The following is a 24,603-nucleotide window of genomic DNA, read 5'->3' as shown; positions in this document are numbered from 1 at the left end:
TTTGAGGGAATGTGGGAAGAGGAGACCCGCGTTTTAAGGCCCAGCTTAGGCATTATTTGGTGGGAAAAACAAAAACAAAAAGCAAAAACAAACACAGAGCACTGTGCTTTCCAACAGGACCTTCTAGCAGCAACACCAAACTGAAAAACTTTTCTCCTTCCCCATCCTTTGTTTTTCCCGTAACCCCAGCTCTGGGTCCCTGAACCCCAACACCATCTTCCAGATCCAGCCTGAGAGCAGCCTCGACCGCACTTCTTCGGCGCGGAAACCACCCTGCTGGAGCGAGCCTCCCCCAGAGGGGTGCAGGCTCGGCGGACTGCAGCCCGCTTCCCCCGGCAGCCGAGGGCGCGCAGAGCCGGGGGCGCGGGCGGCTGCAGGGCCCGGCGCGCCACCGCGCGAGCTGCTGGGTCACCGCCCGGGCCGCGCCACCCGTTCAGCGAGGAAGTGACGACTGCGCCGTCCCGAGAGCAACAAAGTTTGAGTCTGCGGGCCTTGCTCGCCTGCGCCCCGCGCCCCTCCGAGCGGCCCCGGGATCCAGCGCGCAGGTGAGCCGCGGAGCTCGGCAGCCCCTCCGCAGCCGGGGCGCCGACGCCCGGAAACGTTCGGGGCAGGGGCTTGGCCGCGCGGGCGGGGATGTGGCGGGACGGGTAGGGCCGGCTGCGCTGGGCTTGCGTGCGAGGGGCGCTGCAGGGAGGGAGCTCGGCGGCCGGGATCCGGGCCCCGGGCTGCGCCCCTGTGGTCGCCGGTTTGCCGCGGGACTTAAACCAGCCAGGACTGCAGCCGGGCCGCTCCGGGCGCCGTTGGCTAGCGGAGGGGTGCAGGGAAGGGGCCTCCCGTGTCCTGCGTCCGAGGCTAGTCCTCCACCCGGCGCTCCCCATCGCGACAGGCTGGGCGCAGCGGTCCCCCAGTTCCCGCCCGGTGCTTCCCAAGGAAGCGTGCTCTTCCTCTTCGTAGCCCTCGCCGAGGTCGCAGGAAGGAAGTTAAAGGAACTTTCCCCCCATTTTTCTTAGCTTGGCCTGACAATGACGAAGAGCAGAGCAACTCGGAAGTTTGGGAAAACAACCCTACGCATTTCCAAAATGCAAAACCAGAATTGCCCCGAAGCCCCCTTTGAACAAATCTCTCTGACTCCCCCACCCTTTCTCCTCCCACACCACGTCCCGAGCCTGACAGTAATCACTAAGGCCTAACACTTTGCAATTTAGCCATAAAAGCTGTCAGCGCACCCACCTACATATGTGAGTGTTTTCTATATAAAACTCCAAAACCCGCTTCCAGTGGACTCTTTGAGGCATCTCACTCTTCTCTGTTTTCGAAAACTGCTAGGGCTGCAAGAATGTGCTTGGGAACTTTGATGGTGGTTCCCGCCGCCCTCTGTAGCCTCGTGGAGCAGGCTTTTTTTTTTTTTTTTTTTTTAAGAACAGCTGAGAAGCTTATGACATCCCTGCATAGTAACTTGGGACTGGCGGGTCGGGCGGGTGGCGCCCTAGTTCCCTGGCTTGGAGTCTTCAACTGTAGCAGCAGCTGCGGCGGCGGCGGCGGCGGCGGCGGCGGCGGCGGGGACGCGTTGGTGTGTGCAGGAATGTACGTCCGTGCCGTAAAGACTCCTTTGACATGGGATGTCTAGAAGTTGAATGGTGCAGTTCCTAGCAGCAGCTTCCTGGCGGCCTGTGATTACAGCGTGATTGCACAGTCAGGCATTGTTGGCGTGGATGTTTATACACAGGCTATTGTGCAAGACCTCGGGGGCAGAGAACAAAATGCAGATTTGCATTGCAGATGCCCAGGACAGATCTGGGTCTGAGCTGCAGTCACCAAGTTCTTTTTGGCCTTTCACCTTAGCTAGGTAATTTATTTCCTCGTTTATCCCTAAAACTCGGGACAATTTGCCAAACGCCAGAGAAGTGAAGTGGACCTGGGAGGGCAGGATCTTTTCACTTCCACCTCTGGCAGCCTGAAAACTACCCCAGGAACTGTACCCTTATTTGTGCCTGTAGAAAATGTGGGATGATGTCAGCAGGAAAAGGAGATGGGAGATGGCTATCAACATCCCTAAACGGGAAAGCAGTTTGAATTAGCAAAATTGCGTGGCAGCTGGATTGGGGCCTGGTTGCAAAGAGGACACGTCAGACATGTGACTGTGCTGGTGAGCTAGACTTTGAGCCTTGAAGTGTCAGCTGCAGAAACTTAGTGGGTGGGTCCTAATTCCTTCATTGTGTTCTGGGCAAAGGGAAGAGTGCTGGGGCTTTAGGCTGTGTGTCTGTGCCAGTGTCGGGGGCGAGGGTCCGAGGGGGTGGGGGTGGGGGGGGAGGCAGAGGAGTGACTCATGTTCATTTTCTCCAGAGGAACTCCCCCACCCCCTTCCTGAGCAAGGCCTGCTGCACAGACCAGGGTGGGTGTCCTCACACCTCCTGAACTGCTGTGCTGCAGGAAGGGAGCTAAGCCTTCAAGTGTGGAAAGAAGGCAAACAGGTTCTCCTTGAGGGCCTCAGAGGTGGCTAACTGTAGTAGAGGGATTTAAAACACAGTCAAAAACATGTACAGGATGCATGCTAGGTCATTCTTCCCACATGCCAAATCTCAGCCCCCTCTCTCCCTGCCCTAGGTAGAGACTCTGCCGGGGTAGCACTCAGCCCTGCTAAGGGGTCTGTGTGACTCGGCAGCAGGTACCGATGGCCTGGCACACCAGAGCTTCCCCATGCCTGGCCTTCTCCCCAGCCTAGTAACTGAGTTTCACCTGGTGGGAAAATGCTGTTTTGCAACCTCATGCCAGCTGCGTGTCACGGGCACAGTGACCATTTGTCAAACCAAAACATTAGGGCATATTCCCTGGCAGACACCTATGTGCTTCCAGAGACTCAAGGAAAAGCATGTGAAATCAGGACGTTTCTGGAAAGTCTGGGACTTCAGACACAGTTGCCACAGGGGAATGAGGGTTAGAGCAAAAACACCACAGAAGTAGGAGTTCCCATGAGTTGCACAACCCCTTGTTTTGGGTACATTTGGGTTTTCAGTGAACTTGACTGTCAAGGTCCTGGTCAGCTGTATCACCTGACCATGGCTGCTTTAGTAAGAGCCTACTGGTACCCAGAACTAGTCTAGAGGGGCGGGGACGGGAGCATTCCCTTCTGACTCCAGCGGAAAGACAGCTTTGAGTTTGCAATCCTTTGTGTTCATGTAGACCGTGCAGAGACTAAAAGTGCCCAAAGGCCCCAGGGAGTGTGGGCAGGAGAGCAGGGGAGAGGGACCCCTAGCAAAGGCCAAAGAAGGAAGGACTCAGACCCCACCCCCCGCCCCCCAGAATTGTGGAGCCACCTGGAGCAGTTGCCCGTCCATGTCATCAGTTCAGCCTGGTTGATTTTTGTGCATAACTCATGCATGCCCTTCCCTTGGCTTGCTCAGCTTTGCCTCTGTATTCACAGAGCTTGCCCTGCAGTTGTACCCAGCCCAGTTTAAGACCGGAAATTTAATCCTGACTTCCTCTTCCACCTTACATAAATGCTGATTTATGGCCTAAAGTTACTGCCCAGTTCATGGCCCCAGAATAGCCCTGCCAACTGCCTTGCTGTGCACAAGTAGGAACAATATTGAAAAAGCTCTGAATCAAAATGTGACCGATTTTTAAAAATCATTTTATTGTTTTAAGAGGAGAAACTATTTGGGTAGTTAGGAAGCTCCCAGCAACTTTGACAAAAACTCCGAGGCTCCACTGAGAGAGGCAGATGGCAAAGTCCTCTGCAAGGGGATGGTCTTAGTATGGAGGCCTTTTATGCTCTCCGGGCCCAGTATTTATATTTCTGTTCATCTACCTCCTCCCAGCTGCCTCCCTACACCGCAATTCCATGTTTTGACATCACAACTAACCTCCAAAAAAGGAGGCAGAACACCTCCAGCCAAAAGAGGGCATTCCAGACTCTGAAGAAAGTGCTGCAGTTTTCCAGATGCCCGGCAGTTCTGTCCTGCAAATTTGTTTCCTTCTTTAAAATGAGCCCCCCTTCATTTCTCATTCTCACTGAAGCATCTCTTTGTGAGACCCTTCAACCTTTTTTTTCTTTGTCTACATGACACAGGGCAGTGCTTTACGACTTTCTCTCTCAAGTGCCACTTGAAATACACACAGGTCTTTGAAAAAGCCTGGGATAAAGGGCTCCTCTGTAATCTCACTTAAAATGCCTGTTTGCAAGGGTCAGCCTCCTGCTCAGCAACCTTCAGTGGCTCCCCACTGTCTGCACAGTAAGAATCAAACTTCTAGGATGGCAGTCAGGGCCTCCCACACAGGGGTCTGGCGTCCACTGCTCTCCTGCCCTAGCCCTTTGCTCTGACCTGGTGACCCACTCTGTGTGTTTGTCCACACTGCTTGTGGCAAGCATTCCTACCTTTCACGCTTCCCCGGAAGTCTGGAACGCCTCGTCTTTCCTCTCTCCTACTTGGCTCAGTCTTGCTCTCCTTTTTAGCCCTATTCATGTTGCCCTCCTTAAGAATGTCCCCTGTTCCACCTTGTGGGCCTCTCCCTGGAACTCCAGTAACATCCACTGGGGGCCCCTGATGAAGAATCCTTGAAACTTGGTCTAAAGGATTTTCAGCTTCTCCTTTGGACCACAGCTCCGATCATACCCTTCATTCAGCTTCTTAAATGTGCTTTTGGGTGGATCAGTGTTACCACTTTTCACCTAAACTGGAAGTCCTTGTTTTATATATCTTTGTATTCCCAGCCCTGGGGTTCCTGGTGAATGTTGGATGATGAGGATGATGGTGATGATGAGGAAGATGCAGCAGATGCAGTGGCCTTCAGATATTGTTGGCTGTGCATAGGCACACACCCAAGCCAAGCGCCAAGGACCATGGTTCCCAGTCTTTTTTTTTGGCGGGGGCGGGGGGGGGGTTATTTATTTATTAACATCTTTATTGGAGTTTAGTTTCTGCTGTATCACGAAGTGAGTCAGCTATACGTATACATATATCCCAATTGGTTCCCAGTCTTTATTCTGAACATTTACCCAGCCCTGCCTCCTTCTGCCTGTTGGCCTCTCTCTGGTGCCTCCTAGCTTTGTACCTCTTGTTCAGCTTCTTTTCCAGCACCTCTTCCCCCTGGTTGCTAGACAGGGTCTGTCCAGCTTCAGCACTGGTTCTTCCTTGTCTTGATTTGGGCCTAGTTGATCTGCCCCAGGATGTCCTAAGCCTGAGCACTGGCTCTTTGGGGAGAGCATCCATTACCTGGGTTCCTCAAAGGGAACCAGACTGATAGAAGGAGGTAGGGCCAACTGTCAGACACACTTGTGAGGAAGGCAAAGAGATGCTTCCTGGTTGACCATAGCTTTGATTTGCCCAAATAGGTACTGACTTATACTAGGCTAAACTATGAAACTGAGTCTTGGGGAGATCCTTGCTAAACCCTAACATCAGGTTTAACTAGGAGGATTCTGTTGTCTCCACCCAGTTCTCATGCTAGTAATCTCAACCTTGCCATATAAGCTAGATTCTTTATTTTTTAATTGAGATATAATTCACATGCCATAAAATGCACCCTATACACTAAATTCCTTAAAAAAGATTTTTTTAAAATAAAATCTGGTAGATTCTTTTTTCCCCAGTTTTCTTCTCAGAAAGGTAATATACAACCCAATTGCCCATCAACAAATGAATGGATAAAGATGTGGTATATGCATACAATGGAATATTACTCAGCCATAAAAAAGAATGAAATTCTGCCATTTGCAGCAACATGGATGGACCTAGAGAATATTATGCCCAGTGAAATAACTCTGGCAGAGAAAAACAAATACTGTATGATACCACTTATATATGGAATATGAAAAATAATACAAATGAAGGTATATGCAAAACAAAAACAGACTCACAGATATAGAAAACAAACTAGTGGTTACCAAAGGGGAGAGAAAAGTGAGGGGGACAAGTTAGGGGTATGGGATTAAGAGATATAAACCACTATGTATGAGATAGATAAGCAACAGGGATATATTATATAGCACAGGGAACTATAGCTGTTATCTTGTAATAACTTAATGGAGTATAATCTGTAAAAATACTGAATCAGTATGCTATACACCTGAAATTAATAAAATACTGTAAATCAACTATACTTCAATTTTTAAAAAACAGGTAATACATACCTGTAGTTCAAAATTCAACAGATGTAAGTTATACAGTGTAAAGTAAGTCTCAAAAATAATTTCAATATAGACAATAGATTACTATACAGATATATACATACGTATAAAAATGCAATGGAATTAGAAAAATAAGTGTGTATTTTAACCTTGAGGGAAGGAAGACCTTCTTAAGAAAGAGACAAAACAGAACTTATAAGAAAATACTGATAAATTTGATAACATAATCCTTTGAAAAAATAAATTTTCCATCCTCTATTGTTCCCCATTTCTTCATTCTGTCAGTGTCCCTGTCTTAGGCAACTACAATTTGTCATTTTTCAGCTATGCTTCCAGATGTAGCTTTTGCACATAGAAGAAAGTATGAATCTATAAACAAATGCTGGCATACTCTACACAGCATTCTGTGTTTTTCATTTTTAATGTGTCTTGGAAGTTATTCTGTATCAGTGCTCATAGAGCCACCTCATTTTTTCCATTGGCTAAATTGTATTCCACTGTATGAAAATGCCATCAATTATTTAACTAGTCTACTACTGCAGAACGTTTGGGCTGTTCCCAGTCTTTTGCTATTACATGTTGCAGTCAATATGTTGAATTCACTTTTAATTGAAAATTCTTGATGAACATAAAAGGGGTGAAGCTGGGATTTACCTAGAAAACTTTCTGAAAAATTATGCATAAACTGCACTTAATAAACCAATAGAATCTGCTGTTTCACAAAATAATCAATTTTTAGAACTGTAGAACCTTCTGTAACTTTTAGGACCTTAGGGACTGCTATCATCCCGCCTCTCTTTTTGTTTTTTATTGGATTTTTCTGGCTGCATTGGGTTTTTGTTGCTGCGCGGGTTTTTCTCTAGTTGCGGTTGCGCGGGCTTCTCACTGCAGTGGCCTCTCTTGTTGAGGAGCACGGGCTCTAGGCGCGCGGGCTTCAGTAGTTGTGGTGCACGGCCTTAGTTGCTTCGCGGCATGTGGGATCTTCCTGGACCAGGGATCGAACTCGTGTCCCCTGCATTGGCAGGTGGATTCTTAACCACTGTGCCACCAGGGAAGTCCCCCGCCTCTGTTTTATAGTAACTGCAATAGCAGCATCTCAGAGAATTTAAATCTGGGAAGGGAACCTACAGTAACTCACTTTTAACTAAGGGTCAGAGACGATAATTGACTTCTCTAAGGTCACACAGCTGCAGAATGGAAGAGTCAGGCACAAACCCCACATTCCATTTCTTTTCACCATCTTGCATTGATCATCTTAGTCATCATAATCATCAGTTCCAGCCTATTTGTAAACCAAGGATTTTGTTTACAATTCCATCTCTTTAGTTTCCTTAAGGCAGTACACAAAGATTTAAAAAGAAGAAACTTGACAAAAAACAAAACCAAAAACCAGGGTTGGAGTGAGGTGTTTAAGAAGAGGGATGCTAGAAGGCCCAGGAACACAGACTTAGCACCCCTTGGGCAGCCTGTCAGCCCTTGGGCAAGGCTGACTGTCCTCACTGGGCATTTACAGAACAGCTGCAGTGCTCTCAGCACTGCATGTGGCACAACAAGGGGTGCGAAGCTGGGTCCCACTTGCCCCTTCTCTCCAGGAGGCTGACAGTCAGCTTCTGAGATAGGTTGTTGTCGGAGGGAAAAACAGACTCAGGGTGGATTAGTCACTTAAGAACGGAATTTGGTGGAGTTGCATTTTCTGGGGGTCAGGTTCTAAAGTCAGTGTGTAAAGTGAAAAATAAGAATATAATCAAGATTAACCTTGAAAGTCCCTTAGGAGGGCACCAGGTAGGCGGCAGACATACTGGCTCTTGATACTTAAATTCATCTTAGGCTGTTCCTCTAGTTCTGGAAGAAGTTGCAGTTTCCAAGGTCAAGCAGCAGATGAAGTGTCTTGAATTTGGGGGCTCTGTAGTATGAAATATGTGTGTGTTCAAATACTACAGTCTCACTCAGCATGCCGAGATACTTATACTGTGATATTCCGCAGGCAGCAGGCAGCAGGCTCAGGGCTCTTAGCCCATGCTCACCCCTGAATAGATGGAGGGTTTATACGTTAGGAAATGACCATAGGACGTTAAGCAAAAAAGGCTCTTTGAACAGGTGAGCAGGGTGCAACGGAGAGATCCATGGAGTGGGTTTTAACTGCAGGATTGCAGATGAAGGACTTATGCTTGGGGTGACCTGTCATTGCTGTGGGGCTGGGCGAGGGCAGTGCCATGTGGAGCAGACACTTTTCTCTGCTCTAAGGCCCTAGCCCTCCACATCCGCTCTCCTTCTCTCCCCTTCCCCTGCTTCCCTTCCCCAGCCTCCCTATTGCAGGCCATTGTAAGGGGCCTGCAAGGAATCTACCTCATGAGTCTGTGTCTACTTCCTCTGTGGCCTCCCAGTAGCATGTGCTTTGGGACAACTTAGGAGCCAAATCCACTCCCCGATCCCCACTTCCACTTGCACTAGAGGTGGGGAAAGGCTCAGGATTTCCTCCAAGGAGCCTGTGCTGACCTCCCCAGCTGGCATTTAGGATCTGAATTCCCAGTTATGGAGAAAAAGAAACCTGGCCACAGCAGTAGCAGTGGAACCCTGCCCATCATTGTTTATAGAGTGCTTTCCCCCACATTCTTCCTTCTTTTACTCACTCATGCTATATGCATTTTTTGAGTCCCTACTGTGTGCTTAGCTCTGTGCTAGGTACTGGGGATGCCTCCCCCTTCAAGGTGTTCACGGTCTGTGAGGGAGACGGACACACACAAAAGCCAAGAGCCATTAGTGCCACGGATGTCAATGTGAAACTGTTCAGGGGTCTGCAGGGCTCAGAGGAGGGACAGGTCGATTCTGCCAGGCCAGAGGAGAGAGGACCGTTAGGAAAGGTCTAGGACGGCCCCAGTGCCTTGCATGGTCCCTGTGCTCAGGGAATCCTGGGGAATTAATGAATAAGAGGCTTTCTGGAGAAAGTGGTGTGTGAGCCAAGTCCTGAGAAACGAGTAGGCGTCCACCAGGTGGCAAAGGGGGTCAGGGCATTCTAGGCACAGGGAGCAGCTCAGGCAGGGCCTGGAGTGGAGGCGTGACACAACACGGTCTTCTCCAGTAACTGCAAGCAGCGGGTGTGATGGAGCACGTGTAGGAGGGGGTGCAGAAAGGACAGACAGGGGCCAGGTCACGGGCCAGCCATTTGTGTCAGCAGAGAGATTTAGACCTTACTCTGAGGGCACTGGGGAGCCACTGAGGACTGATTTTGTGTGTGTGTGTGTGTGTGTGTGTGTGTGTGTGTGTGAGATAGGATCAGATTTTCTTTTTAAAAGGTTACTCACTGTGATGTGGAGGATTGACTGGAGCTGGAGAAAAATGGGCAGTAAAGAGACCAGTGAGGAGGTCATTGCAGGAGGTCACTGTGGTCCCTCGGGTGAGATGGAGGAGTCTGAGCCAGAGCGGTGGGGGAGGGAGAAGCTGGATTAGGAAGGTGTCGAGGGAGTTGGGTTGACAGGCCTTGAGGACCAACCAAATGAATAGAGCAAGGGAGAAGTTGAAGTGTTTCCTTAGGTTTCTGCTTGAAACAAACAAGGAGGAGCAGCTTTTAGGGAAGAGACAATGAGTCTAATTTTGTACATGTTGAGTTGGAGGTGCCTCCGGGACATCCAAGAAAGCAGTTCTAGTGGGCAGTTGGACATATGGGTCTGGGGCAGGAGACTCCCACAAGGGATGGCAATGGGCAGCATTGCCCCCTCCATGAACTCTAACCAAGCTACCCCAAATAAACATCATTTAAGTAAAAATGATGACTTACTGTGCAGCTACAGCTTCAAGACAAGTTCCAGACAAACCCAGTTACCTCCCAGTAGCCCCCTCTGTCTGTCAGACACTCTGGAACAGACACTTGGGAATCACCAGAACACAGAAGGTGGTTGGAGCTAGGGGAGCTGATGGCATCACCCATGGAGAGCATGCAGTAGGAGGCAAGGGGATCACCGTTTAAGGGGTACGGTACTAGGCAAGTCAGCAACGGAGACCAGGAAGGAACCAATGGTGAGGAAGGAAGAAAACCAGGAGAGCATGATGTCATAGATGTCAAAGGAGGAGGGAGCTTTGCATTTTATAACAGGGACCATGGTTTTGTGCACCTAGTACAGCACATGGCAAGTTTTCCATAAGTCTTTATTAAATTGAGTTGAAATTGATCAACTGTTAATCATTGGGGACATCAAGAAAGAGAGGACTGAAAAGAATGATTGACTTAGGAATTAGAAGGTTCCTGGGTCTTTGCCATGGGTGGGGACTTCTCATTTGATTTAACCTCCCTGAGAAATAGGTGGTGCAGGTGTCACCAGGTGCCCCAGGGTTGGAGTGACATGTGCAAGTTCTAGAACGCAGGTTTCTTGACTCCAAGTCCACCTTTCCCTGAACTGATGGGGAAATAGGGAAGAGTCCAAGGGAGTGATAATGCTTTTAATTTCTGATATTAATGCCCCAAATCTAACATCTGGTTAGAACCAGGGGCAGGATGAATTGTTATATTCAGCATTTACGTCATTTGTTCATGTTTGTGATTATTAGGTGGCTGTGATCCTCTCAGATGTGTATTTAGATGAGACTCTTTTCCCGGAGGGAAAGATAGAAGCTTGAGCCTAGGTGTTGTCTCGGGGGGGTGGGGGGGCAGTGCAGAGGAGTCAGTGTAGAGGTAGAAGGACATGGTGGGGTAGTCTAGGTCTTTGGTCTGCAAACAGCAGAAGCTGACTCTGGCTAAATTAATGAGAAAAGGAATGTACTGGAAGGATATCTGGTGACTCACTGAATGTCCTGGAAATCTGGAGACTGAGGCTCAGAAATCATTCAGGACCTGTGGGAAGTTGGGTAGCTGAAACCAAAGACAAGGTGATGATGCCACTGGCCTGGCATCACCGGTGCCTGCTAACCTGACTGCTGCCACCACTTCCAGAATGAATTTTGAACTCTCCCTGATTCTTTGTGTCACTCAATCCACAGGCAGAGCCCAGGCTGAGCATCTGGTTGGCCAGCTTAGGTCACATGCTCATGTTCTCACAGATTCTGGAGGTTACAGCTTCCCCAGTTGCAGGTGGAACTCTCCCTTCCACAAGGACTCACAATGCCAGGTTCCTTAAACCTGGGGACAGGTACGCATGCCAGGTGGACAAGTGTCCACCATAGAAGCCAGAGCCCGTTCTAGCCCTCAGACTGGGATGACTGGGCAGTGCTGGACATGAGGTGGAGATGGGGCATCCCCCATAGGCCACTGAAAATATCCACGTTTTGATCTTAATCTTTTTGGACATCTTTCTGAATCCTTTAGCCTCCAGCTAAACTTTAGGATTCCTTTTTTTAAAAAAATAAATTTATTTATTTACTTATGGCTGCGTTGGGTCTTTGCTGCTGCGCGCGGGCTTTCTCTAGTTGCGGTGAGCGGGGGCTACTCTTCGTTGCGGTACGCGGGCTTCTCATTGCAGTGGCTTCTCTTGTTGCGGAGCACGGGCTCTAGGCACGTGGGCTTCAGTAGTTGCAGCACGTGGGCTCAGTAGTTGTGGCCTGTTGCCTCTAGAGTGCAGGCTCAGTAGTTGTGGCACACGGGCTTGGTTGCTCGACGGCATTGGGATCTTCCTGGACCAGGGCTCGAACCTGTGTCCCTTGCATTGGCAGGAGGATTCTTAGCCATTGAGCCACCAGGGAAGTCCTAGGATTCTTATATGCTCTGGAGATCTGAGCATTTCATCAGCAGTTGGATTTTTCCTCTGGAATTTGAAGGATTCCAGTGGAAAAGAGAGCTCATCCTAGCATCTGGATCCTCCCTGCACATTTGATTCCACTTGGAAAACTTCAGCGCTGCCTTGTAAGGACAGAGGCCAGAGCTTGGCTCTCTCTGGCTAAAAGGCAGCTACAGTACAAATTCTGTTTCTCCTCTGGGGTTGGGCAAGACCCACAGGGCCGTGAGGTGTTTGGGAGGTGCTACCTTGCTTTTGACTGGGGTTTGTCTTCAGGCTTGGTGCCAAAGTTGTCCAAAGTGACAGGAGTAGGTTCTTCTCACGTTCTAAAGATGTCAACCTGGTGGAGATGTCCTATCCAATATCCTGCCTGAGAGAGAGCTAAAGGAGGTAGGGCTTCATCTGCCTGGGGCTGTCAGCGTTGCCAGTCGCATCCCTGCCCAGTTTCCTCATCCAGACAAGAGGGTGTTTGTTCGGTGAGCACTAGCTCCCTTCTTGCCCTCAGATCCTCTGGTTATAGCTCTTTGACATCAGGGCACCTTGACTGAAGTCTTGGCCATTCAGTTCCAATAACCTTAGACGAAGGAATTAATTTGCTTTAAAGAGAAAAATGCAGTTTTGAACTTCTGGCCTCATGGCTGTGGTGGCTACCAGCATTTCAAGGGTCTTTTCCACTGGTGCCTGTTAGTGGGGAGCTGCTGCCTCCACGAAGCTGAGTGTGTCAAGGGCTGGGTTCTTGCCCCCCGGACTGGAGGTAATTCCTGAGGCTGAGGCCTGCTCACCAATGTGGGGTCAGGGTGACCCCCGGGAAGGACGGAGCAGGAGTGCTCCTAGCCAGTGCTGGCTCTGGCACAATTTGCACTGATTTGCCCATTTTTGTCCAGATGACATAGAATCGTGTTGAGAACAACACGGAAGCGGAAAAGATGTCTTGGAAGGATCTGAGCTATTTTTACTAAAACACAGCTTTGATCACGTCACCCCTCTTAAAAACCTTTGAGGGCTGCCCAAGTCCTGCAGGAGGAACCTCACATTCCTCAGAAAGGCCCCCAAGGCCCTGAGAGCCCCAGCCCACCTCTCCACCTCCTCTCCTGCCTCTCCCCCTTCCCTAGCGCCGCCCTCTATGTTCTCTCCGCTCCTCCGCGCTCCTCCAGGCCTCTGTGCCTTGTGCATTGTTGTTCCCCCTGCCTGGAGCCGTCCTCCCTGCCCTTTTCCTGGCAGAAGCCCACAGAACCGGTCAGAAGTCACCTGCTTCCTTGCTGCCTTCCTGAGCTGCCACCTTAGCGTTTCTGCAGTCGAGCTTCCCCACAGGAGGATACTGGCATCAGCTGCAGGTGTGCCTGGCTCCTCCCTGGCCTAGCACTGTGCCTGGCACACAGTAGGTGTCCCGTGATGGGACCGGAAGGGTGGCCTGAGGGGATGTGAAGGCGTAGGGGCAGGCCCAGGACCTGGCCTCGGTCAGGGGACACGTGTGATTGGTGAGCTGGTGCACCTGCTGGTGGAGCTGCTGCCTTGGTGGCTTTGCTGTTTCTCTGAACCTGAGGGAGACCCTGGTGAGGGTGGGAAGGGGATTTAGGGCCACAAAGCCCAGCACCTGGGTCCCCCTCACCCTGAGGAGGCATCTATGATGAGGAGCTGGTTTAAAGGTGGCAGAGACTTTCCTCCCCATCAGCCCAACCCCTGAAGAGGGCTAAACACCAGCTGCCCTTGGAGGACCCCTTAGTGTCCATGCCTGGCATTGTCTGCTGGCTTTGCACAGAGAAGGAACTAGGGAGAACGAGTCAGCACAGCATGAGAGGAGGCATGAGGCTCTAAAATGGAAAGCCCTGGTCAGCCGAGTGACCGTCAGGACAGGCTGTGGCTCTTTCTGTTGGAGGAAGAGGGGCACCCACCTGACAATGACTGCAGGATGCAGCAGGAGCCCCAAAGCAGGCACTTGGGGTCTCAGTTTGTCTATAAAATGAGACACTTACACCACATGTGGTTCTTTCCTGCTCAGAAATTCCCCAAGCCTGTGAACAGAGCCTGGCAGGCGGTGTCTTTATGGTGCCTCACAGTGGGACCTGTGTTACCTCACAAGAACCTTCCTGGTGTGGAATAGTTACCCGGGGTCTGCATGCCACCTAGAGAGAGCCGTGGAGGAGCATATTTCCCACCATTTCTGATGAGGTGGACTTTCTTTCTTAAGAGATTTTCTTTCTCAAAGTTGAACCCACACATGCATGGGCCTACTTGACCACTGTGAGTGCATGGCCTCTGTTGTTTGCAAAATATGTTTCCAGACCAGGAATCACATCGTATTTCTAAGATCTCTTTTAGGAACCCATTGAAGTGTGTCTTTGTTCTTGGCCCTTAGAAGATCAACTCAGAGGAAACTTGAGTGGTGGGGTGGGTTTGATGTCCTAGGGAGGTGTTGGCCCGTTTTGGGAGGGATCTGTTTTGGGATCTGCCTTTGTTTCTGCCTCCAGAGGGCCCTCCTCCTGTCCAACTCAATCCTCCACCTTCCTACTCACATCTCTGTCCTCCTTCCTCATCCCTCCCCAGCAAATCAAGGGAGCTACCTCCAAGCCATCCTACCTTGCTTGGTAGGATTGGGAGGTGTCAGGAAAACTACTTTTGAAAAAGATGGTCCAGGTAGCTCACACAGAACAATATATATATATATTTTTGAACAATATATTTTTTAAATGTAAAACTTGAAGCTATAAAAAATGTTAATTTCCTTTTACGTACTAGTATTACTCTTGGGAATTTATTCTAAGGAAATAATTCTAGAAAGGAAAAGAGCTATACGCACAAAGATATTTATAGCAACGTTGTTTAAAATAGCAAAAAACTGTAAACAGCCTGAGTGTTCCACATGGCTATATAATTTGTGATACCTAGACTCAGTGGAAGATTGTGCCACTGTTAAATTAATATGAAGATGATATTAATTCATGCAAAAGTGCCGAAGAATTTTGGTGAAAAAGTGGCTTCTGTTTTAACAGGCAAATTGCACATACACTTGATGAGTGCATAAAAACTGATTACATTGGCTATGGTATAAATTGGCATAAGGTAAATACAAGATTTAGGTGAAGTGGTTATGAGTGGAGTATTTGTGTGTTTGAAATTGCTTTACATATATATACTTTTATATAATACTTTAATATATATTATATAATATATATTAATATAGTTGAATATATTATACCTTTATAACATTTCTACTATATATTAGTATACTCTAATATATACTATACTTATATAATAAATACATGTATATTCTTATATATTATATACTTAAAAAAAAAAAGACCTTAACTTATCAACATCTTTGGATCTGGGTGGGAAGGAGGCCAGGGGGAGGAACTCCATGCCTCCCATCTGTTACCACCTGAAAGAAGGAACTGCTGTGTCTTATCAGCCCCCTGCACTGCAGGGGCTGGAGAGTTCAGATTGGCTGAGCCTGACTTCATAGGTTGGCTAACTACATAACTTCGGGGCTCCCAGTGGACTCGGCCTGATGCAGGCGACCCTCAAGTGGCCTCAGAGCCCCAGATGATTGTTTGCACCTGGGTTTCTAGGGAACCAGCCCAGTGAGTACATGTGGCCCTGAGGCTCTGGCTCTAAGCCGCCCACTCACCTCCAGGCTGCCGGGTCCTGCTGGCCCAGCCGCAGGGGGAGGCAGATTCTCTCTTCTGTAGTTCACACAGGCAGTCGGGAGGGTGTGCTTTGCAAAATGACCTCCTGCACAGTGTTGCACAGATTCATTATAGTATTGAAACTTAGAGTTGCCCTTTAGCCAGCCTCATGAAACCCCCCACATTCATCCAGCCTACCTCTGGCTTGGCCTGCAGGGCCCTCTGACCCCTCTCATCTTGCCATGAGCTGTGCTGGGACTTGCAGCTGCAGGTGTGGCCTGTGGCTGAGCAGCTGACTGTCTTCTGACCGCCTTCTGACCACCTTGTATCTCTGGCATCACAGAACCTTGGGACACCTAGTGCACGGCCTTCTCACCCATCACTCCCCCTTTGGGTTGCCTCCCTGTGTGTAGCCTTTTCTTCTTAGTGGGGAACTTTCTTGTCACGTGGAGTATCTGTTGCAGGGCCCACAATCATTCTTTCCCTGTGACTAGCACAGTCCAAGGCAGGAAATGCAGACTCCTTGTGTTGCTTGGCGTCCCGAAGTGGGTGGAGCTGGAAAGCCCTGGGCAGACCTCGAGCGGGCAGGTTGGAGCCTGCTAACACAGAAGCCACCGCAACAGAACGTGTGGAGAGATGGGTTATCGCAAGCACATATCCGCTAAAGCCAAATTCCAGAACTGTCAAAGATTTGGAGTTTGTTGTTCCAGGATCAGACTGAAATAGGGCCTTGTGGCTGGCGGTTTGCCAGAGTCAGAGAGAAACTGGAGAGCATGTTGGGCACAGGGCTTGCTTGGATACTCATGAAGGGTACTCAGGCTGGTTTCATGTCTTCCATGACACGCAGGCTTGTGCGTGGGTTTGGAGGCAGGGGTGGGGAATATCCATGTGCTTTCCTAGAATATCGTGTTCATTCCTAGATGCCGTGGTTCCATCCCCACCCTCTACAGTGACCACCAGCCAGCTCCAACGGGATCATTGCTGGTGGTGTATTAACTGACACAGAATCTAAGTAACATGCTGTCTTCCTGAGCCCAGGACCCAGCAATAACTGCTCGTCTCAGTTCCCTAATTTATAGACCACGTGCTTGCCCCAGGGTTGTCAGCAGCTCAGTTTCTTGAAGCTTGAAACACATTTCCATAGAAACAATGCTATAAATGGTAGTTGAGTTCCTAGGCTAGCCCACAAAGAGCCCTAGTGTCACCTACGAAGTTGCTGAAATAAGGTATTAGTAAAATTAAGAGCGCAAATGCAGCAGTAAGAGTTAGCACCCGGGACTTTGGAGGTTAAATGGTGTGGGTTTATTTGTGTAACTTTGTTTCTTTGGTGGAGGTGTCTTTCAGAGCCCTTCTGACAAGGGAAGCTCTGGGGCCCTCCCCCTACCTACAGTCATAACCCCTCCTCTCCCAGTTTACATTCCTTCTTCCTTCCTCATCAAGCCAGGGCCCTGAGCCTACCTGCCCCCGGGACCAGGGCTGGGGTGTTTTTATTATGAGGAAATCCTGTTCAAAGGCCTTTACATCGTCAGTATCATCATCATCATCATCATTATTTAAACCATCTTGATCAACTTAACATAATAAACATGACACCTTAGCAATTTGCATTGTTCAGAATTCTCTCCTGATTGCTGCTAATGTTCCTATGGAAGTTTTAACATAGTTGATAAGTCCACCTCTACTATTTTTTGTACCGATTTTGTCCCTTAACATGAGTTCATCAAATGGTTTCATCAGATTGTTTCCATATGTCAGTCCTTTCCTATTTCATTCTGTTAACATACCATTCTGTAATCTGAATGGAGTTCCATTTGGGGGGGTGTCTACATATAGGTGCTATGAGCATCGTTTATAAAAACTCCTTGGTGGTGCTATTTTATTTTATTTTATTTTATAAATTTATTTATTTTTTTATTTGGCTGTGTTGGGTCTTCATTTCTGTGCGAGGGCTTTCTCTAGTTGCGGCGAGCGGGGGCCACTTTTCATTGCGCTGCGTGGGCCTCTCACTGTCAAGGCCTCTCTTGTTGCGGAGCACAGGCTCCAGACGTGCAGGCCCAGTAGCTATGGCTCATGGGCCCAGTTGCTCCGCGGCATGTGGGATCTTCCCAGACCAGGGCTCGAACTCGCGTCCCCTGCATTGGCAGGCAGACTCTCGACCACTGTGCCACCAGGGAAGCCCGGTGGTGCTATTTTAAGTTGTTTTCGTGGGATCTGGTTCCCTGACCGTAATTACCTGATGGAGTCTTAAACTCTTGCAACACAATGCAAATCACATTCTAGAAAGATTTGAACAGTTTATAGTGGTACAGCAATGTATGTGCAGCTGTTTCCTGATGACCCTGCCAACAGTTTTCTTATTTAATTTATTTACTTATTGTCACGTTGACTCTGGCCATAATGGGCCCTTAATGGTGTTCTAATCTGCATATTTTAAATTGCTGCTGAGACTGTACATTTTTCCGCCTGATGAGTTACTGCTTGTCCTTCCTTATGTGTCAAACGGTGCTCATCTTCTGTGACTGCGGAGCCTCCCCACATACATGTATCTCCTAGAACCACTTTCCTGTTGGGAAGTGCAAAGTCCTGCCTTCCTCCCTCCCTCCCTGGCTGGGGCCCCGCCCCTTGAGCTGCGCTAGCGCCTCTCCACACCTGCCTGGTTCACCACCTCCGCCATTCCCTCCATCGCCTGCAGCCCTCCGAACTGGCTGGGACGGATGCTCTCGGTGGGGCCGGCTGGGGCGGGGAGGGACCAACAGTGGGGCCCCCGTGATGGAGGCAAAGGTGCCAGGCAGGGGCTTGCCTGAGTGGTTCTGAAATAGGTTCATGAAGTGATCTCCTTGGAGGGAGGCCGCGCTGGGAGATTCTGGGAGGAGCCACAGGCTGTGAGGGCTGGAGAAGGCACAGGAGTTCATCTGGTCTAAGGGTCACCCACTCAAAGGCCTGTGGGGAACAGGGGGGATCTCAATAACAGGGGCTGGCTGGGTGCAAGAAAACAGCACAAATGAGATGAGAAACAATAGTGACCCACGGCCTAGAAAGGGGTGGAATCTGTGGAAAGTTGGAATGTGTGCGTGCCATCACAGTGCCATTCCCCTCCTGAAGCCACTCCCCTTGTGCTGCTACTTAGCTCCACCTGCGAGAAGGAGGGCCCAATGTGGCCAGTGTTCCAACTTTTTTCATGACAAACCAGAAATCCCGATTTTTAGCTTAAACCTGCTGATTTAAATAAATGGTGAAAATCAATTTAATTCAATTAAAATAAAATACATGAGATGGGTCAAATACAGTGTATCTGGGAATGAGAATGAACTGTGAGCCTCCAATCTGTGACGCCTCATTATTTGACGTTTTTTCTGGGAAAATACAGGCCCAGGGAGGTATCCTCATATAGCCGAGAGAAGGACTCAGAGAGCCCAGAGGTCAAATACCATCTGTCTGACCTTGGAAGAGCTGTTTAACCTTTCTGAACCTCAGCTTCCTTATCTATAAAATGAGGATAATGGCTTCCTCTCAGGGCACTGGGTGGACCCATTGGGCTCGCATCATGTCAAGCATTTAGTAGGTGCTCAGTAAATGTCCCGCCTGGGGTCATCCAGAAAATCAGAGGAAGAACTAGGCTTAGAACGTCACTTTCCTGACTCCCAGTCCAGAGCTTGTTCCACATCACATTGGCCTGCTTTCATGGGAATTTCCAGAGGTGTTTGGACACAGGGGTCCTTCTGGTCCCTGGGCAAATGCAGGTCACTTTGAGAGCTTGCCTGACAGCTACTGAGCTCAGGTAATGGGGACTTAGCTCTGTGGACTTTGCCTTGCAGTCCCCAGAACCCAGGAGATCCAGTCTCAGTAGTAGTAGTAATACCATACAGGGAATTCTCTGGCAGTCCAGTGGTTAGGACCCGGTGCTTTCACCGCCGGAGCCTTGGTTCGATCCCTGGTCGAGGAACTAAGATCCCGCAAGCTTTGTGGCATGGGCAAAAATAATAATAATACCATACACCACTGAACCTAAGAAGCCAATGATTATAAAATGACCATTATTTTATTTACAACTATGAAAAAGAAAATGCTGCTAATTAAACCTTGATGTGCTATCAGTTGTAAGATGCATCCTCACTTCAGAGATATTAAAATGTGCATCTTAGAATGGAAGAAACAGAGTAGTAATAAAAGTAGTGATAATAATACTTACATTTTATTGCCTACCTCAGAATTCCACAAATGTTATTTGTGCATTTATCAACAAACACTTACTAAGCACCCAGCATGTGCAGGCACTATGTAGGCACCAGGGATACAAGGTGACTAAGATCTAGGCTGTGCCCTTCAGAAGCTCTGAACCTAGTAGGGAGATGGTGCAGGAAGCAGCTGTAGAGCAAGGTGTAGGGGATGGAGTCAAGATAAACAGACCGTGCCATGGGAGTTAGGAGAGAGAGTGGCTGGTCTCATCCTTAGGGACAGAGACCAAGACAGTTCGGGGTGCCTGGGATTGATTTAAGTTCTCCCAGGAGGTAGGAAGTGAGGGAAGCAGATTTGGGCTGGGGAAGAAGCTAAGCAAGGAGGGATGTGTTGCAGCTGGAGCTAGCTTCAGCCAGATACCACAGGGAGCCCTGCAATAGGAACTGCATCACCACAGATTTGATCCCACCTTTCTTTTGGACCCACCCCTCTCCACCCACCCACCCTCCACCCACCCACCTTGTCAATCATTGGCTGCAGTGCTCTCTCCTAGCAAAGGCTCCCTTTGAGCCCCCTCACAGGGGCAGCTGTGAGCCCTTAGCAGTCAACACTCACAGTAGCTGGGAGTCAATACTAGCAGCAGCTGCACTCACAGTGCACCAACCTGGTTAAGGGGCTCTGGAAGGGCTCCAGCAGTGTACACTGCAGTGGCCGTGCTCTGCTTGGAGGAGTCAAGGAAGGCTTCCTGGAAGAGCTGCCATTAAGCTTAAGTCAGGACCAGGGTATGGCAGGTTTACCTGTGGATGAAAGTGGGGGGAGGAGGAGCACGTGTGAGAAAGAAGGCATCTTGGGGAACTTCAGGTTGTTAGGCTATGTAGGCCTGGGGCTGGGAAGTAGGGCAGAGCCAGATCATTCCAGAACTGCAAGTGCCTAACAGTCTGGCTAACAGTCTCAACTTTTTGCAGTAGATGATGGGAGGTATTGAAAAGGGATGTGATCACTCTGATGGCAGTGTGGGTGATAGGTGTGCAAGACTAGAAGATCAGTTAGGAGATGAGAAAAAATGGGAGTCAATACTTAGGAAGACTTAACGTACGCCAGGCACTGTTTTAAGCTCTTATCATCCCCTTCTTGCACATGAGAAAACCAAGTGGTTAAGAAACTTGCTCAACGTCATCAAGCTAGTGTGAGCCAAGAATTGGACTCAGGTCTCAGCCTGTGCTCTTAACCTGGACATTCCCATGAATATGAATTTTGGCTTCTAGTCCAAGGCGCATCATTTGTATTTGTTTTCATTTAAAAATAATGCCTTAAAGCATGCCCAGTGCACACCCTGGATCTCGGAGTGCCCGTTTCTCCTGGCCCACAAACACAAGGTAGGGAGGCTGAGCTCCAGAAATCAGATCGTGAAGGAGTCTGTCCTGGGGTTCTGCAGGGGACATGGGACTGTGCTGAAACGAGGCCTTCGGGAAGCTGGCAGCTCTGGTTCTGTGAAGAAAGGGTGTTTCTCTCCCCATGGCCCTGCCGGCCCACCCTCCGTGGTGGCCACACCTGTTTTGTCCTTCTCCCTATCCCCAGCCAGACGTCTCTCCTAGAGTGACAGCAGCAACTGGGGGCATCTGCAGAAGTTCCCTCTTAGGCTTGACAAAGGCACTCAGAACCTGGCCCAGGCCTGCGAGAGAGGGAGGTGGAGGCGGGGGTAGGAGGGCCACGGGATGAGGACAGCTGTAGGCTGCTGCGGCAGGCACGGCCCTGCCCCGGAACAGGTGAGGTAACTGTGAACTCAGGCGGAGGGCCCCCTGGGTTTTCATGGGTAAAAGAGAAGACAGTGCAGGGACTTCTCAGCACACGGTGGCTTAACTTCACAGCTGGGGTTTTGAGCTCCCTGCTCCCTCAGAAAGGACGTGGCAAAAAAGGGGTGAAGAGAAGGCACAGGCATCAAAGGAGCGTCCCTGTTCGGGCTGGGAGGGCGCACAGTGGAAAAGCTTGGAGGGAAGGACGCAAAGAGCAGGGACTGGGCAGAAGCCTTGGAGAGACACCTGGATGGGACATTGAGTCAGTGTTGGAAAGAGTCTCTCTGGGAAGAGCCCAGCATAGGGTCACCCTGAGGCTGATGGGGGTGGACCTGGGGTCCTTTCAGAGGAAAAGGAATCTTGACTGGACTAGGTTTTTGAAAGGGAGAAGCTAGTTTTGGGAGAAGGGGATATAGGGTAAAACAGTAAAAAAAGAAAAAAAAAATTGTCACCTCGTATAGGTACATAGCATGATAAAGCAGTTTTCTTGTCCTTGTGATTCTCCAAAGTCCCGAGAAAGTAGGCATTCTTTTATTGTTTGTGTAGCAAATACTTACAGTACATCTCCTAGGGAGCCAAAATGCAAGACTTGGAGAAGGTAAGTGTCAACTTTCCTAAGATCACACAGTGGGTTGGCTTTAGTTAGGCAGGACCCAAACTCAGTCCTGGTTCCCTGCTCTTTCTACAACTTTGTCTTTCTTCTGTTTTAACTGTAGGTAATTAGGTCCTAGAGGTAGTACCTTTATTCTGAAAAGGGAAATGACAACAGGGACACAAGGAACATAAGGGACATAAGGAACCCAGCATTGTGGACTTGGGATTTCCTCAAAGGTATTTGTACCCCCTATTCCCCACATTCCTGTAAAGGTTGGTTATTCACTTAAACACACCATGTGTGCTGGCCTTGATGCAAAGTCCTGACAGAGAAAGGACAATGGAAAAAGGACAGGGAAGCAGACATGGGGTTTGGGGTGAAGAAAACTCCTCTTTTTTTTTTTTTGCGGTACGCGGGCTGCTCACTGTTGTGGCCTCTCCCATTGCGGAGCACAGGCTCCGGACACGCAGGCTCAGTGGCCATGGCTCACGGGCCCAGCCGCTCTGCGGCATGTGGGATCTTCCCGGACCAGGGCACAAACCCGTGTCCCCTGCATCGGCAGGCGGACTCTCAACCACTGCGCCACCAGGGAAGCCCGAAAACTCCTCTTTTAAATCGTGAATGATGAAAGCAGAAAGTTAGAGGCAGTGGATGGGTGGTGAGAACCTGGCTTCCTTGGAAGCTTTGGTTTTTTTTCTCTTAATAACAGCTTTATTGGGATATAATTCACATAGCACAGAATTCACCCTTGGAAGCTTCCTAATGGTCTCAAGTTGTCCCAGAAGTGGATACTGACGATGACCACTCAGGGCAGTGAGGGATCACTCTGAGTGGAGTCCAGAGAGCTGATGCCATTCTAGGAGGCCTCTCTAATGCCATATTCTACTGTCACTGGGACCCAGAGTTTGAATCCTGTCTAGGGTGCTTTGCTTCCTGGAGTGTTTCTCAGCAGATGCACTCCCTGGGAACTGGAGCTCTGTACCTCTCTCTTTTCTGCAGTTTGTAAAGAAGCTTGCTGGTGGAGAAAAGTCTGCTGTATGGGTAAGGTCCCTGGAACACCTTTTTTTTTTTCTTACCCAAAAGGCACCCTTCTTAGCTGCCTCTGTAGGAAGGGCTGGAACTTCTAAAATCAAAACTTTCACTTCACATGTCAGTGATTCTGCACTGTCATATCTGCAGCAAAACTGACCTCCAGGGCTTTCCTGGAAGAGCTGCAGCTTTCTTTATACATCCTCAGCTGCCTGCCTTTGGGAGGGAGACTTCTCCTGCCAGGCAGGGGCCATCTGGGACAGTCTTGGGCCCTCCTCCCCTACACACGCACATGCCGTTTCTCCTCCCTCTCTTCCTTTGTGAGCATGAGCTGCTCCAAGATGAGCAGGGCTGTTCCAGGTCAATGACTTCTGTTTCTCATGCATCCTGCCACCTACCTCTGCTCCCTGCGCTGCTTCCTGGGCCTGGCCCAGCATCCCGGCGTGGGACAGAGAGGGAGTCCTGACGGGACAAGGCTGAGGAGTGCCCTTTGGAGCAGCTCCCACTTGTTCCCTGGAGGCTAGGCTCTGGCTTCATGGTGGCAGGCTCTTCTAGAAATGTGCTCCCCAGCCAGGGTTCTGCTTGGTGGGGAACATCCCTGGGCTTGTCTACACTGGCTATCGGGGGACTTGCTCTGGACTGGCTCGAGGCCAGCTCTGGGGGCCAGGCCCAAGGGGGAGGTCGGGATGGCTGCAGGTTTGCAGAGGAGTGAGCACTGCAGACCAGGTGGCTTTGCTTTTGCTTCCCTCACTTGGATGAGGTGTCAGTGGGAAGGAGAAAAATCAGACAAATGGAAAAAACAAAAAGGTTTTACACAGAACCTCTGCCAGGAGTCCTGAGAGTCCAGCCTCTACTTGGGGGCCAGCATGCCTGAGCGTCCCAGTCCCTCAATTGCTCATTGCCTTCCTCTAGGGGAGATGGGAAGAGGAACAGAGAGATGACAGACTACTGGCTTGCCTTGTGGTCTTATGCAAGTCACTCAACCTTTCTGAGCCTCAATGTTTGCATCCATAAAATGAGCGGGATGAAACTCTCTCACACACAGGCTTGTTCAGTAGGCTGTGTGTGGGGACATCCTTTGAGAATTGTCAGGAACAATACTGTCAGAGCAGATGCTAAATCCGAGAGCCTGGGCTTTTCTTTGTTGGAGGTCGTTTCCCTGGCTCCTCCATTCACTTTTTACAATCACAGAATCGTGGATTTTAAACTGGAAGGAATTTTAAAAGGTCATCCGGTCCAGTCCCCTGGCATAATTATCTTTATTTTGCAGATGAGACTAAGTTGTCATTACTGTGACATTTCTGTCATACCATGGTGCAGATAAGCCCTTTTCCTCCTGGGTAAGGTGTGAGCTCCAGATGCACACAGGTGCTCCCGCCAGTGAAGGGATGGAAGAGGACAGGAAGGTCATGCCCCTTAGAAGCAAGTGTGGGGTTCTGAAGGTTTCTAGGCAGAAGGTACCAGTGTCATCTCTGTCATCCACTGGGGGCAGGGGGAGGGGCACGGTGGGGAACGTCCTTGCCCTGCAGGTTCAGAGGGACCGTGAGAATCACAT

The 24,603-nt window shown here is 49.5% G+C and overlaps 1 protein-coding gene across 1 annotated transcript in view; it reads left to right on the top strand.

Moving 5' to 3' along the window:
• Nucleotides 1-413: 413 nt before the first annotated feature.
• MIDEAS (mitotic deacetylase associated SANT domain protein) overlaps nucleotides 414-24,603 on the top strand; it is a 66,938-nt gene continuing 42,748 nt past the window's right edge. The window contains exon 1 of the mRNA XM_012536244.3: nucleotides 414-545. The gene's annotated coding sequence lies outside the window, so the exon portion shown is untranslated. The remainder of the gene's footprint in view (nucleotides 546-24,603) is intronic.

Source organism: Orcinus orca, chromosome 2 (genome assembly GCF_937001465.1).
Source record: "Orcinus orca chromosome 2, mOrcOrc1.1, whole genome shotgun sequence".
NCBI lineage: Eukaryota > Metazoa > Chordata > Mammalia > Artiodactyla > Delphinidae > Orcinus > Orcinus orca.
This window is presented reverse-complemented; position numbering and strand designations above follow the sequence as displayed.